At 43.9% G+C, this 11853-nt stretch overlaps 1 long non-coding RNA gene across 5 annotated transcripts; it reads left to right on the top strand.

Moving 5' to 3' along the window:
- LOC110407114 lies at positions 1661–10531 on the top strand. 5 transcript variants are annotated; one of them, XR_002443733.1, is made up of 5 exons: positions 1661–2101; positions 4191–5813; positions 6169–6222; positions 8679–8868; positions 9956–10531. It is a non-coding gene; the product is annotated as an uncharacterized LOC110407114 (long non-coding RNA). The 5 variants fall into 5 exon arrangements; XR_002443734.1 differs by having other exon boundaries at positions 8679–8813; XR_002443732.1 differs by lacking the exon at positions 9956–10531 and having other exon boundaries at positions 8679–9815.

The raw sequence follows: 11853 nt of genomic DNA on the forward strand, positions 1-11853 counted from the left end.
GGAAAAGAGGGCTCAGACAGGCTCTCACAACTTCATGTGGACCCCAGGACAGTGGTTACTGAGTACATGTGTAGCAACATTTTAACCCTGTCATTGCAGGGACTGCAAATACTCTCCATTTCTCCTAATTTTAACCTGCTGCATTAAAAATATCACTATCTGTCTTTTACTATTAGTATTATGGCAGGACATTTGTCTGTGGAGGACGTGAGAAATGGCCCTTTGAACGAAGCCTCTATCACTTTTAATGGCTGCACTGGATTTTGGAGCCCAGCAGGTTCCTTCTGCCTTCACCTAAATGAATATGAAAGAGGAGTGGAGGGAAACACCTTGGAGTCAGAGGTGTAGATCAAGAACTGATGTCAGTGTGAGGTGCTGGGCTCCCTGTTCGTTTGGTTCCCTTTTCCATCAGCTTGTTCATGTTGTGGTCTTCAGATAGTCTAGAAAGCACACAGTGCTGACACGAAACTCTGATCGGCTGGCATTGTAAGAAAGCCTGAACTGGTCTTCAGGAATAGACTGTGCTCATCTACCAGGTGCTCTGGGTATCAACCATCTTGGGGCTTTGCCATTTCCAGAGCAATTTCCATGTATTTTATCTGAGAGCTGTCTCAGTGCTGCCAGGTTGCTACCCAAGGGAAAGCGCCTGTGTTCAGCCTCACTGCTTTCTCCAGTACCATATGATCTATCCGACAGAAGCTCTTTTCCCACAGAAGATACTTCTGGAATTTAACTCCCTGGACTCAAAATGATGCCCAGTGCAAGTAGCATTTGCTGGTTCTATGAACTCATCTTTTCTCCATACTTTTCAGATGTGGAAAAGATAATCCTGTCTCTATAAACTGGAATTACTTCAGCTGGGTCAGGACATACCCAGCCTGGAAGGCTCAATGCCTCTTTTCAAAGTCATCTTGGAGTAGAGGAAATTGAGAAGGGAACAAGTCCAACCATCAGGTTTTCTGGCAGTGTTTCTGGCAGTCCAAGGGTGTTTTTACAACTGTCTGATTCCTCACAGCTTTTGCAGTGCGCAAGCATTGGTATAGCCCTAAGATATATGGGTCTCGGAGATGCCTTGCCAAGTTCAGGTGTGCTCTTGTTTTTCATCCAATAGCTGCACGTTGCCTGTACTGCAGTGGGTTAATCTGACTAGATAACAAATCCTCTCATCAACAGCAAATGATCCTCTTGTTTATTTGTGTGGTAAACAGGTCTCTTAAATGTAGTGAAATGGCAGAACACTGTGGTGTGGTGACAAATCATTTGTTTCCCTTTCCTCTGAGTCACCAGCCCCTGAAACCTCTGTGAACCTAAGACAAGCATTAATTCAGTCTCCTGCTGGTTATCGTGCTGGTGGTTGCATTGTGCATTATACTGGGATATGATGCCACTGGGCTTACGCAACCCCATCCACCCCACTCTTTGCAGTGAGGCTTGCTAATGAAAAACCACTCTTGACAAAGTGCTGTCTCTAACCACGTCCCTGCTTGATTCACTGGGGCTGTGGAAAGAGATCGCACCTGTGTTGTTCTCATCTCCTCCCTAGCAGATGTCCCTCTCCCTTTGCCTGCCATTCAAAAACCTTGGCAAATGTTTCTTCCAGGAGTCAGATAATAAAGCTGCTCTGGTCTCTCCCTGTGATAGCAGTTCCTTTTTATGCAAAGTTTTCAAAAAGCTCGCTTCTCCTTTTTTCTGCAGGGTGGTTTACCCTAAAACCCGGCTGATTTCTGAGAGCTCCTTTCAGCAAGCGACAGACAGCTCTTGCAAGCCTGCAGAAGCCTCCTACTTGTTTTCTGAGGCAGAAAGCAGCACATTCTGATAAAAGTAAAAAACAGGGTGAATATATAATGGATTTTTCAGAAGGTCTATTACATTATTATCTTCACATGTCACTTCATTAGATATTGTGAGAATGGAGAGATAAGCACTGAAAATGTGTTTTGCCGTCAGCCACCAGTACTCAAAGCTCTTCGCACGGGGTCCATAGCTCTGCCTAGTTGGAGGGACCTCTGTGCTTACAGCATCTCCCTGCAGATGGTTTCTCCAGACCAACCAGTCTGTGACTTAGCACTCGTGGAGCAGCTGCAGCTGCAGTTCGGCTACGGTGAGTTTGTTTTCGAGCGTGTGCTTGTGGTCTTACCACGGAGGGTGGTGGCAGAGGAGGGCATGCTGCTAGTATGAAGCGTTGAAGTTGCTTAGGAGGGTGATGGAGAAAGAGCTGATAGCAGGCAGAAACGTGTGTGTGTGTTGTGGGGAGATCTGTCCCAGAGGCAGGCGGTTGCTTTGCCAGCACCAGGCAGGGTACCAGCTGCTCACAGAGATACGATGCGTACTGAGCTGGGGACACTCTCCTCCAAAGCTGGGCATTTATTCAAGTTGCTGAGGCATACACTGCAAAACATCACTCTCTTTTGTTATTGTGGGAACTGCCTGCAATACCATGGGTGTCCATGGCGTCTTTGGCAGGGATATGCCTCCAAAGGAATGTCAGACAGTAATACTTAAGCTGTTCATTTAGCCAGAGCAGATTGAACCACTGCTGCCCTCAGTTCTCTTTGATTTTTCTTGGCATCCACTCTTCTTAAAACCTTTTCCCCTTTGCATTTTTGCCGCACAAGGTAGTTTAAAAGCAAGCATGCTAATTTGCGTTTCTGTGAAAGCAGAGACTGATGCTTCCTTCAGTGATCTTTAATAAAAACAGATAACAGAAAAAGCCAAACTGAGCCTCACATCTCATAGGAAGTCCTGTCTGGAGGTGTTAGACCTCATTTTTCCTTTGCCAGGAAGGAGTTCAACTGCTCAGACCTTTACTTCCTGAAGATATATGGAGGCTGCTTTGCAAGAGTTCACTGAAAGGGACCTGACCCCACAGACAGGAGCTTTGTATCTCTGGCACTTTCAAGTACATCAGCCCAAGCTGCTACTCAATCCTCCTCCACAGCTGAGGCTTCATGTTCAGGTGCCCGCTTTGGGAAAAATGCCTCTCTGGTGTATGCAGCCAACATTTCAGAGGTGTATTCTGATTTCTGTGTGAGCACCAACTAGGCTGGAATTGCTGTTACCCACTGCGTCCTGCCTCCTGCCTCTGCAGAGGTGAGGGATGTTGTTGCCCCTCTTCACCTTCCCTCATATGCCTGGGGATCATCAGCATCTTCATACACGTGTATCTGGGCAGCACATCTTGAGGAGACACAGTCTGATGGGAAACCTTCCTATTCCAAGGGCTTCATTTTAGCATATTATCAACATTTGTGAACATATTGATGCAAAGTAAAAGCAGGAAGCAGTAAAGCTGTATCTCTTTTCCCAGCTCATTTTGGCGGAACTATTTTTAGTAGTTTGACACACAGTGCTAATATTATAAGGCTTGGCTGGTCCATTCACATAAACAGGCAGCTTGGCTCATTAGCAAGCAATCAAGCCAGTATAGCCCCACTGCCACAGAGGTGCACATTACATTGCCTTTACACATTTTCGTTGTGTGATTGGTAAAACAAAGCATGGGATGGTGCTCTTCCTGAAGAGCAACCTGACTTCTCACCACAGCATATCATTTTCTAGGGCTAATGATTAAATGCTGCTACTTGTATACCTACTGTAAACTGCTGCCAGGCTATAAACACCCCTTTTACATTCTACATGCGTCCAGCAGAGGTGAGTTCCCAGCCAGAATTTTGGAGCAAACAGTCTATGATACGCTCTTCCTAGGAGAAAGATCCTCTCTTGCATTTCTTGACTTCTTGCGCCAGCATTTGCTGCCCGTGCAGATTTTTACAAGACACAGTAATACCAGTGACATGCAAATGTGGTCTGCAAAGGCGATGTTGTAGTCTGTAATTTTATTGATTACGTTTAGTTTTAAGTTATGGGGCGGAAAACCTAATCTGCAGTATTCAGGGCTGTATAATTTATGCTCCGCAAATGGGGTATAAATGACGCTCTGCTGCTCCACATCAACGTTTTTTGCACAAGGGCGAGTTATTACAGGAGTAAGGCAGTGTGAACTGGCCTTCCAGTTATCAGCTATTATAATTTGCCCTCCCAGTGGGAAATGAGAAAAAGGAAGATTAACACACTCGAAAGAATCACTTTTTTGGTAAATAGAAAGCTGGGTACAGATTGAATATTTCTGCAAATGAAAGAAAATATGCTTTGATTGCATTCAATATCTTTTTGTGTTTTCCTTCTGTAAGTGATCCAGCAAACAAGTGCTCTGATTGTGATGCTCATGAGGCAGGTAAGTTCCAGAGAAGCTGTGAAGAGTGAATGCTGATTTGTGAATTGCTGCTCACAGAGAAAGCCCAGGGCCGGTGATGGCTGCTCTCTACTCAGAAATTGTGAGTGCCTCTGTGTAAACCTCATACCTTGAATGCTAGGCACTGACTGCTTGACTTATTACTGTAGTACAGACTTGTATTTGATACGTATTTTTTGCATTAAATATTTCAGCTCAACAGAAACAGAATTTTTAAGGTTTTTCTATAATGTTTTAAAACACCTTTAGATATATCCTGGATTGTTTGATAGAAAGAGATTTTAATACTTCAACTTGGAGAGTGACTTGAAGTTTAACAGACATCTGAATGGGTATTAAAGCTCATATAAAGTTATAAAAATGAGCAGAAGTGCAAATGAGCAGCAGCATCAGATTTTAATGCCCCTTTTGTTGAATCCCACAGATGTCAGGATCTGGCAGTCGTGTTTCCCAGAGAAGCAAAAGCTAACGATAGCAAACCTGACGCACTTCCTAACACAGTTTCTCTCTGTACAGGCAGACGTGCAGCACTGCCACTGACTGTGGAGGGAGAAGGTTTGGAGCTGCCTCTGTTGAGCATCTCCTCCTCTGACAGCTGTCCAGAAGTGCAGGCTGCTCACAAACTGTCCTCGAGCAGTGCCTTTGGCTGCTCGCCCTCTGCAAAACACATAGGCAGCATCTCACTGCGCTGAGGGTGATTTCCTATTTGGGGTTTAAGTGCAAATGAAGGGGTGGCTATTGATCCTCAGGGACGTGCATTGCAATGGTCTCTGTGAGGGGAAAGCCTCCTTTTGTGTTCTTGAGATGGCTAAAGTCAGCTGAATGAGCTATTTCTGAGACAGAAACTGTGGCCTTTCACCATGTGATTCACTTCCTCTGCTATTTTGACGGAGCTTGTTGACTTTTATAACCTCATTTGCAAAGGCAGACAGCAACCAAAACTTTCAGTTGACCTCAGCAAAAGCTACGAAGTGTTCAGCTTTTCCAGAAACTCAGGTAATGGGAGCACAGCGCGAGGGAGCTTTATGCCTTGCCCCAGCTTTTTGCTTGAGAAAGGAGGTGTCAAGCTGAGTTATCATATTAGGCTGAGCGATCACAACCATTATTTCTGAATCGAGTGTTTACCTCTTTGCTCTAAAGAGCCAATAAGCCTGTTAATTTTGTATGCACCCAGAGAAGTTGATACTTAGTGAAATATAAGTAAATAAGTCATTTTCTGCTTGAGACTACTTCTGGAAAATGTATTTCTTCCAAAAACTTAGCAAACTGAAGAGGACTTTTTCTTCCTTTCCTTCTTCCCTCTTCTCCTAGTTCCATCTGGTGTTTCTGCGTGGTATTGTTTTCTTTAGCTATCTTCAATGTTAAATACCTCAGAAGTTACATCTACGGTGTTAGATAATCATTTGCCTTCCCTCAACCAGTTTTCTCTGAAAATTTCAGATTGCTTTTTCAGCTCAAATTGCTGGAAAATACAAGTTAGTCTGCAGAAGGGCCTAACAGAGGGAAGACAAAGTATAAAATCAGCACAAAGAGGACTGGGAGCAGAAGGTTCCTTAGTGAGGTAAGTCATGACGTGAACTGGAGATGCTGCAGCCTTTCTTGAATAAGATATTTCCAAGCCACTGGACAATGGGACACCATATATGCTATTTTATTTTCTCTCTCCTGCTGCATTAAATAACAAGACAGCACTTCTTTATAGAGTAAATGTTGTTTTTTCCACCTGTCTAATGCTTGCCTATTGAAAATGTAGTGTTCATGCTCTGGAGCTGTTATTACCAAGCACTTACAGAACATAAGTACTGCAGAATTTGTTTAGAGATGAGTCATTTCTGAATTTTAAAGATAAATATATACTGAAGGATAAAATCATAGGAAGAAGATAAATACCACATCTTTCCTATTTCTCTTTGTAGGCATCAGGGAAGTAATTACACCAAATGACTGAGGGAAAGAGCCATACAGCTGCAGTGAGTGACATTTTGAACGCTACTCTGTAGGGCACGTTTCTCTATGTGCCTCGGGGGACCTGGCTGGCTCCTCTTCTTCCTTGACTCCATATTAAAGTCAAGAAACCATAACATAGTTTTAGGTCACATCAAGTAGTTAATGTGGGAATGGGAAAGGGGAGAAGATAATACAGAGACAGGTATGCTGTCCCTCCAAGAAAGAAGTCCTGTACAAATCCTTTTAGCCCTGGATTGGAGGGTGGCAGATACTAATGCTAGGAATTAAGCCCTTGTAAGTTGCCCAGATGCTGCCTGTGAACCAAACATCAGAAGATCTCTTCCGACGTAACAGACCGCATCATAATCCTGGCAAGTGTGCCCTTATTAGAGCAGGACTTACCTCTTCATATATTATTCATGAAAATACTACAATGTCTTCAAACATATCTTCTGCAGCAGGCAGTCTAACATAGGAAAACAAAACCACATATGTCTAATAGTAAGAGACATTGTAAAGCTATTGTAGTGGCATACCTCCTTAGCAGTGGCAAAGTACTGCATTATAGATTAAAGCAACACAAACAGATTACAGTTTGTACAGTGTTTCACTTTTATTGGATGTATGTTGCTAAGAAACAAAATTGAAATGTCTCTTTTGAACCTGAAACCTCTTGGGAGCGTGGTATTGCACATGTAGTAAATGTTTTTCTCTTTAGGAAGGAGTAAATGGTGGGCCAAGAGAAGCAGGAGGGTTCATTAGTATTGCATGTTTTCCAATCTACAGCTAGTGAACCCAGCTATTACAGTAGTAAAAGCTATGTAAGGAGCTTCAGTTTATTCTGGGAAGAAGTGTTGACAGCTGCTTGTATGAATATTAATAAAGTCTATTGAGTTATTCGCTGCCTGTATTGTCTGTAGCTTGAAAGAGCGAAGACTTCTCTGTGTATTGCGTCTTTATGTTTCGAAGTACACGCCTGTCTGCAGAGACGGTACCCATTTTGTTCCTAGAGATGGTATGCCTCATTATACAGAAAATTACAGCCTTGTGCTCCATTAAACATTTATTTTGGCAGCATTGTTGGTTACTGTTTTTCCTCTTTGATTTAAATAAGTCAATGCTGATTAAAAGAACATGTGTTTTCTCTTATGTATGGTAATTAATCATTATTCTCCCAACTTTTACAAATAAAAGTCAAAGTTATTCCTGAACCACATGCAAGAAAATAAAATTAATTCTCCTTTAAAAAAAATTGTTAGGTCAGAAGTATGATAGAGAAATGAATGACTTTATAGTTCATAGTATTCTTCCAATTCATGGTTTAGCTGCAGATGGTTTGTTAATAACTTGATGATGCATCAATTTACTTCCAGTAGGCAGTTTCTGCAGAATGATAGTGCTGGTTAAAGTTCAAGGAGCGCACTAAAAAGTTGGTCATTCAGAACAGCAGCCCCTGACCCTTCTAGTGACAGGAGGCCTGAGGCCTTTGCCACCTCCTCAATGCAGATGCAACTGCTGTGCAAGACGGGCTCCAGAACAACCAGGGCTCTGGGCAAACCAGCTTCCTTGGTGGCCTGCAGCAAGCTCAGTAGCTGAGCAGCCCCGATTAAAGCTGTAAATATTGAGCATCCCCATTTTTACATGCGAGTTAGTGGGAAGGATTAGTGTGAAGGAATAATACAAAGAAACCAATGAGCCGGGAAAAGTATCTTGATGAATGGGCTAAATGAATTCATCACTAACAGAAGTATCTTTCCATTTGAAAGAAAAATGTGAGTGTCTAAGTGAAGACAATTTAATCAAATTTACAATCCATGAAGAAGAGAGAAGAAATAGAATGTATTTTTTGCCATCTTACAGAACTGTAACTGATTCCTAGACAGTGCAAAGACCTAACAGGTTGTCACGGTGCTCGAGACCTGCAAAAGCTCCTTGGGACTAGAACAATATTCCTTTTTGACATCAAGCTGATTTCCACCAAGATTAAAAACCATTTGCATAATTTACACATAATTTACTGCAAAGAAGGTAACCTTATAAATGTTTGAAGCTATCTTTCATCCCTTTAAAAAAAGTTACAGTAAAAGCTGAAGTTTTGATTTTTTTAAAGCCCAAGATCCATCTTGAAACCCACGTAGAAGGATGTTATATAACCTTGCTGGAAGTGTGGTACCTTATCAGGAGGGCTGGATGTGTGGGGAAAGCTGCTGCACAAATGACAACACCTGGCCTGCCTGCATCCACATCGTTGTAAGACCAAGCTACACAGAATGTGATAAAACTTGCACAAAAACTGCTGTGGTTTGATAGGCTGGTGAACTAAGGCTGGCAATGTACACAGTGTAGTCTGTGAGGAAGTACCATTTTAATTCACAAGTTTATTGAATCAAAACCACAATATAATGCAGTCATTTTCCTAATGTATAAACACTGATCTGCCATTTTTATTGCAAAAATTCTTTGGATTTTTTCTTCTCAGGGTTATATTGTCATGGAGAGATGTTGAATGTGTAGATGAGGGAAGGAAGCTGAACATCCGGCCAGGGCTGTTGAGGAAGACAAGGCAGGGCAGATGAAAGGCTGCCTAAACATCTGCTGTCATGCAACTGCACTGGTAGGCCCACAACTTTCTGACCCGTGGCCAATGTGACCAGCATATCAGCAAGGAGGTAGCAGAGTTATATGAATGTTCTTCATTCCTTCCTGACTTCAGTGTTGCCATTAACACAAAACAAGCAAAATGTTTGTGGCTGTTGTTTGTTGATTAGAATATGGTCCAGAGAAAATTAAAGAACAAGTCCTCCTTAACCTGTCACCTCCTCCTTAACCTCCTCACCTGTCACAATTGCATCCTCAAATTTGCCCATTTTGTAAAAGTATTACCATGGCCTGAAAACAATTGCCAGATAGACCACATTGTTTAAGCCCAACAAAAGGAAGAAAAAACAGAACTGACAGCACTCCCGCTTCCCTCCATGGAATATTAATATTATTCAGTACAGAAGTCCAAGTGCACCTTAATTTTTTTTAATTCTGAATGCAAATAACACAAGTAATGTAAGCATAACTGAACAACCATTTAGACAATAAGGGAAAATTCAATAGTGAAAGAGGACTGATGTGTATTCTGCTGCAAGTTTAATTACATTGTCTCATTCTAAAATAATAATAATGCCCAGCATTCCTAAAATGCTTTACAATTTTTTGAAGAATCACAGAAATAAGAGTCACCCATTGCTTGTCATTCAGTAGGCAAGTGTTCCAAGTGTTCCCTAGCAGTGTAAACTGAATTATTGTTGTGCTGTACACCCTTACATGCAGAGAAAGAAATGCAAGCAAACATTGTGAGTAATTTCTGCATAATTAAATCTCATTTGGTAGGAGACTGGTAGAAAGCTAACCATTTTCAAGAGCAGCATGTAAATGTATGAAGGCAAAGCCAAAGGTGTGACATCCACATGCTATCCCCAGAAAATGCCTTCAAAACCAACACAGATACAGGCATGGAGAGAAAAAAAAAACCTGTCAGTATATCTTGTTCTGAACCAAATAGCATGAAGGGTCATGCAGGAAAAAAATGAAAGTAGAACATTCCCTCCCCTCCCCTCCCCTCCCCTCCCCTTTCCCTTTCCCTTTCCCTTTCCCTTGTACATTATTACTATTCAGGAAAACTGCAAATGAAGTCCTAGTATATCTCAACAGCCTTTCCTCTCCTGTAACAGCATTTTGCCTTCCTGAGTCCCTTTTTGTTTGCAGGTACCCTTCAAAGTTAAGCCACCACAAAGAATTTTATTCCATCCACCATGGGAAAGAAGTCACTCTACAGCCTGGAACAGGAGCTGTTCACCAGCCATCTCCTCATACACCCAAACGCAGGGATGTACAGCAAAATGTGCCACCCCATCACTTTGTGTAAAGCAGCACCTCTGCTTAAGAGCCGTGCTAATCACATTACTTAATGAGTTCACAAATAATCACTTTGTGCTTATAATCTGAAGATAGAAGTTTTGGCAGCTGAGACAGGGAAATTAAAAAAAAATCTTTAAAATAAACCAAGACCTGTTAAATCCTCTGTATCTCTTTCTATTCTTTTTTATGTGTTTTATCCCAGGCTTCTGCATATTTCATCTTTTCTCTATTTCCAAAATTGTTAACAATCAGACTATGCTTTGCACTTCCACACCTTTCTAACGCTGCACTGATGTCAAGGGAGCATCCCGTCCCCTCCGTCCTCTGGTTCTCCCTGGTGTTTTCTCCAGTTTGAGGATAGGTAATGAGGGCAAGAGGAAATGGCCTTAAATTGCACCAGGAGAGGTTCAGGTTGGATATTATAAAAAATTTCTTCTCAGAAGAAGCAGTGAGGTGTTGGCACAGGCTGCCCAGGGAGGTGTCCATCACTGTCCCTGGAGGTGTCCAAGAACCATGTGGATGTGGCACTGAGGGACATGGTTAGTGGGCATGGTAGGGATGGGCTGGCGGTTGGACTAAATGATCTGAGAGGTCTTTTCCAGCCTTAATGATTCTAGGATTCTATGAAGTTCAGGGAGGGCTGCTGACAGGTAAAGCTGGACAGAAGGACGGACGAACACATCCATCAGGTCACCAGGTGTGCTCTGGCTTTACACTGGTGCAAAAAAGAGCACTTTCTGCTTACGTACTCTGACCATTTTCACCTCTGAAGGGAAGAACCTGAGATGACAAAGAGATTGTGCATCTCATTACAGATGTTCCATTGCTCCCTCCCTGCTGACTCCTTCATCCTTAAGGCTCTCCGTTCCTCCTTCTCTTAAATAAAGTTTTACTTCAGAGAAGCCCAAGACCTTGGTACTGTATTTCACATTTCTCTGTGCATCAGTACTTTTCACAGTTTAAAACTGGTGAGGTTGGGATTTCTTTCGACAAGGACATGGGTTGGATTACTGGGCACGGAAAGCAGTGACATGACCGCACTATGGGCTTCTCTTTGGTGCTGTGCTCTCTGTGCTGCAGCACCACAGGAGCAGCAGAAATTCAGTGCTTTTTGCTAACTGATGTTTAGTAAATTTTACTCCACAGTGGCTGGATTAACCTTATGACAACAGAACCCTCACCTCGTTTTGTACATCAGAATTGCTTCGTGGAGCCCTACAGCTGAAGGAAGGACTGTGAGCAGCCCTCCTGACGCAGCTCTCACAAGAAGTCGATTTTAAAGGCGTCAGTTGAGAGAGGAACAGGAGGGCTGGTGCAAGCCCTCACATTCCACACGTGAAGCGGCTGTGGCTTACTTTTAACGTCCACGGCGGTGACACGGAGCCGTGAACAAAGCCCCGGGGCCCGACCCCTCCTTCCCACCTCGGCAGCCCGCAGTGCTCGGGGCTGCGCGGAGGCACCAGGGGGCGCCGCGCCGCCAGGGATGGTGGGGCCCGGCCGGCGGCCCTGGCCCCGGCGGCCCGCAGCGGGGCTGCCCCGTCCCGAGCCGTCCCGTCCCGCCTGACCGTCCCCCGGCGCTTGGGATCCCGCCGGGACGCCGGGCGCGGGCTGCAGCCCCCTCCTCCCCGTCCCTCGTTTCCTCGAGGGGATCTCCGAGAGGCGGAGGAGGAACAGGAGGAGGAAAGCGGGCGGCGAGCCCCGCTGCGGAGAGCGGCGGGCCGGCGGCGGACCGGGCGGGGCCGGCC

The sequence above is a fragment of the Numida meleagris genome, chromosome 1 (genome assembly GCF_002078875.1).
Source record: "Numida meleagris isolate 19003 breed g44 Domestic line chromosome 1, NumMel1.0, whole genome shotgun sequence".
Taxonomy (NCBI): Eukaryota; Metazoa; Chordata; class Aves; order Galliformes; family Numididae; genus Numida; species Numida meleagris.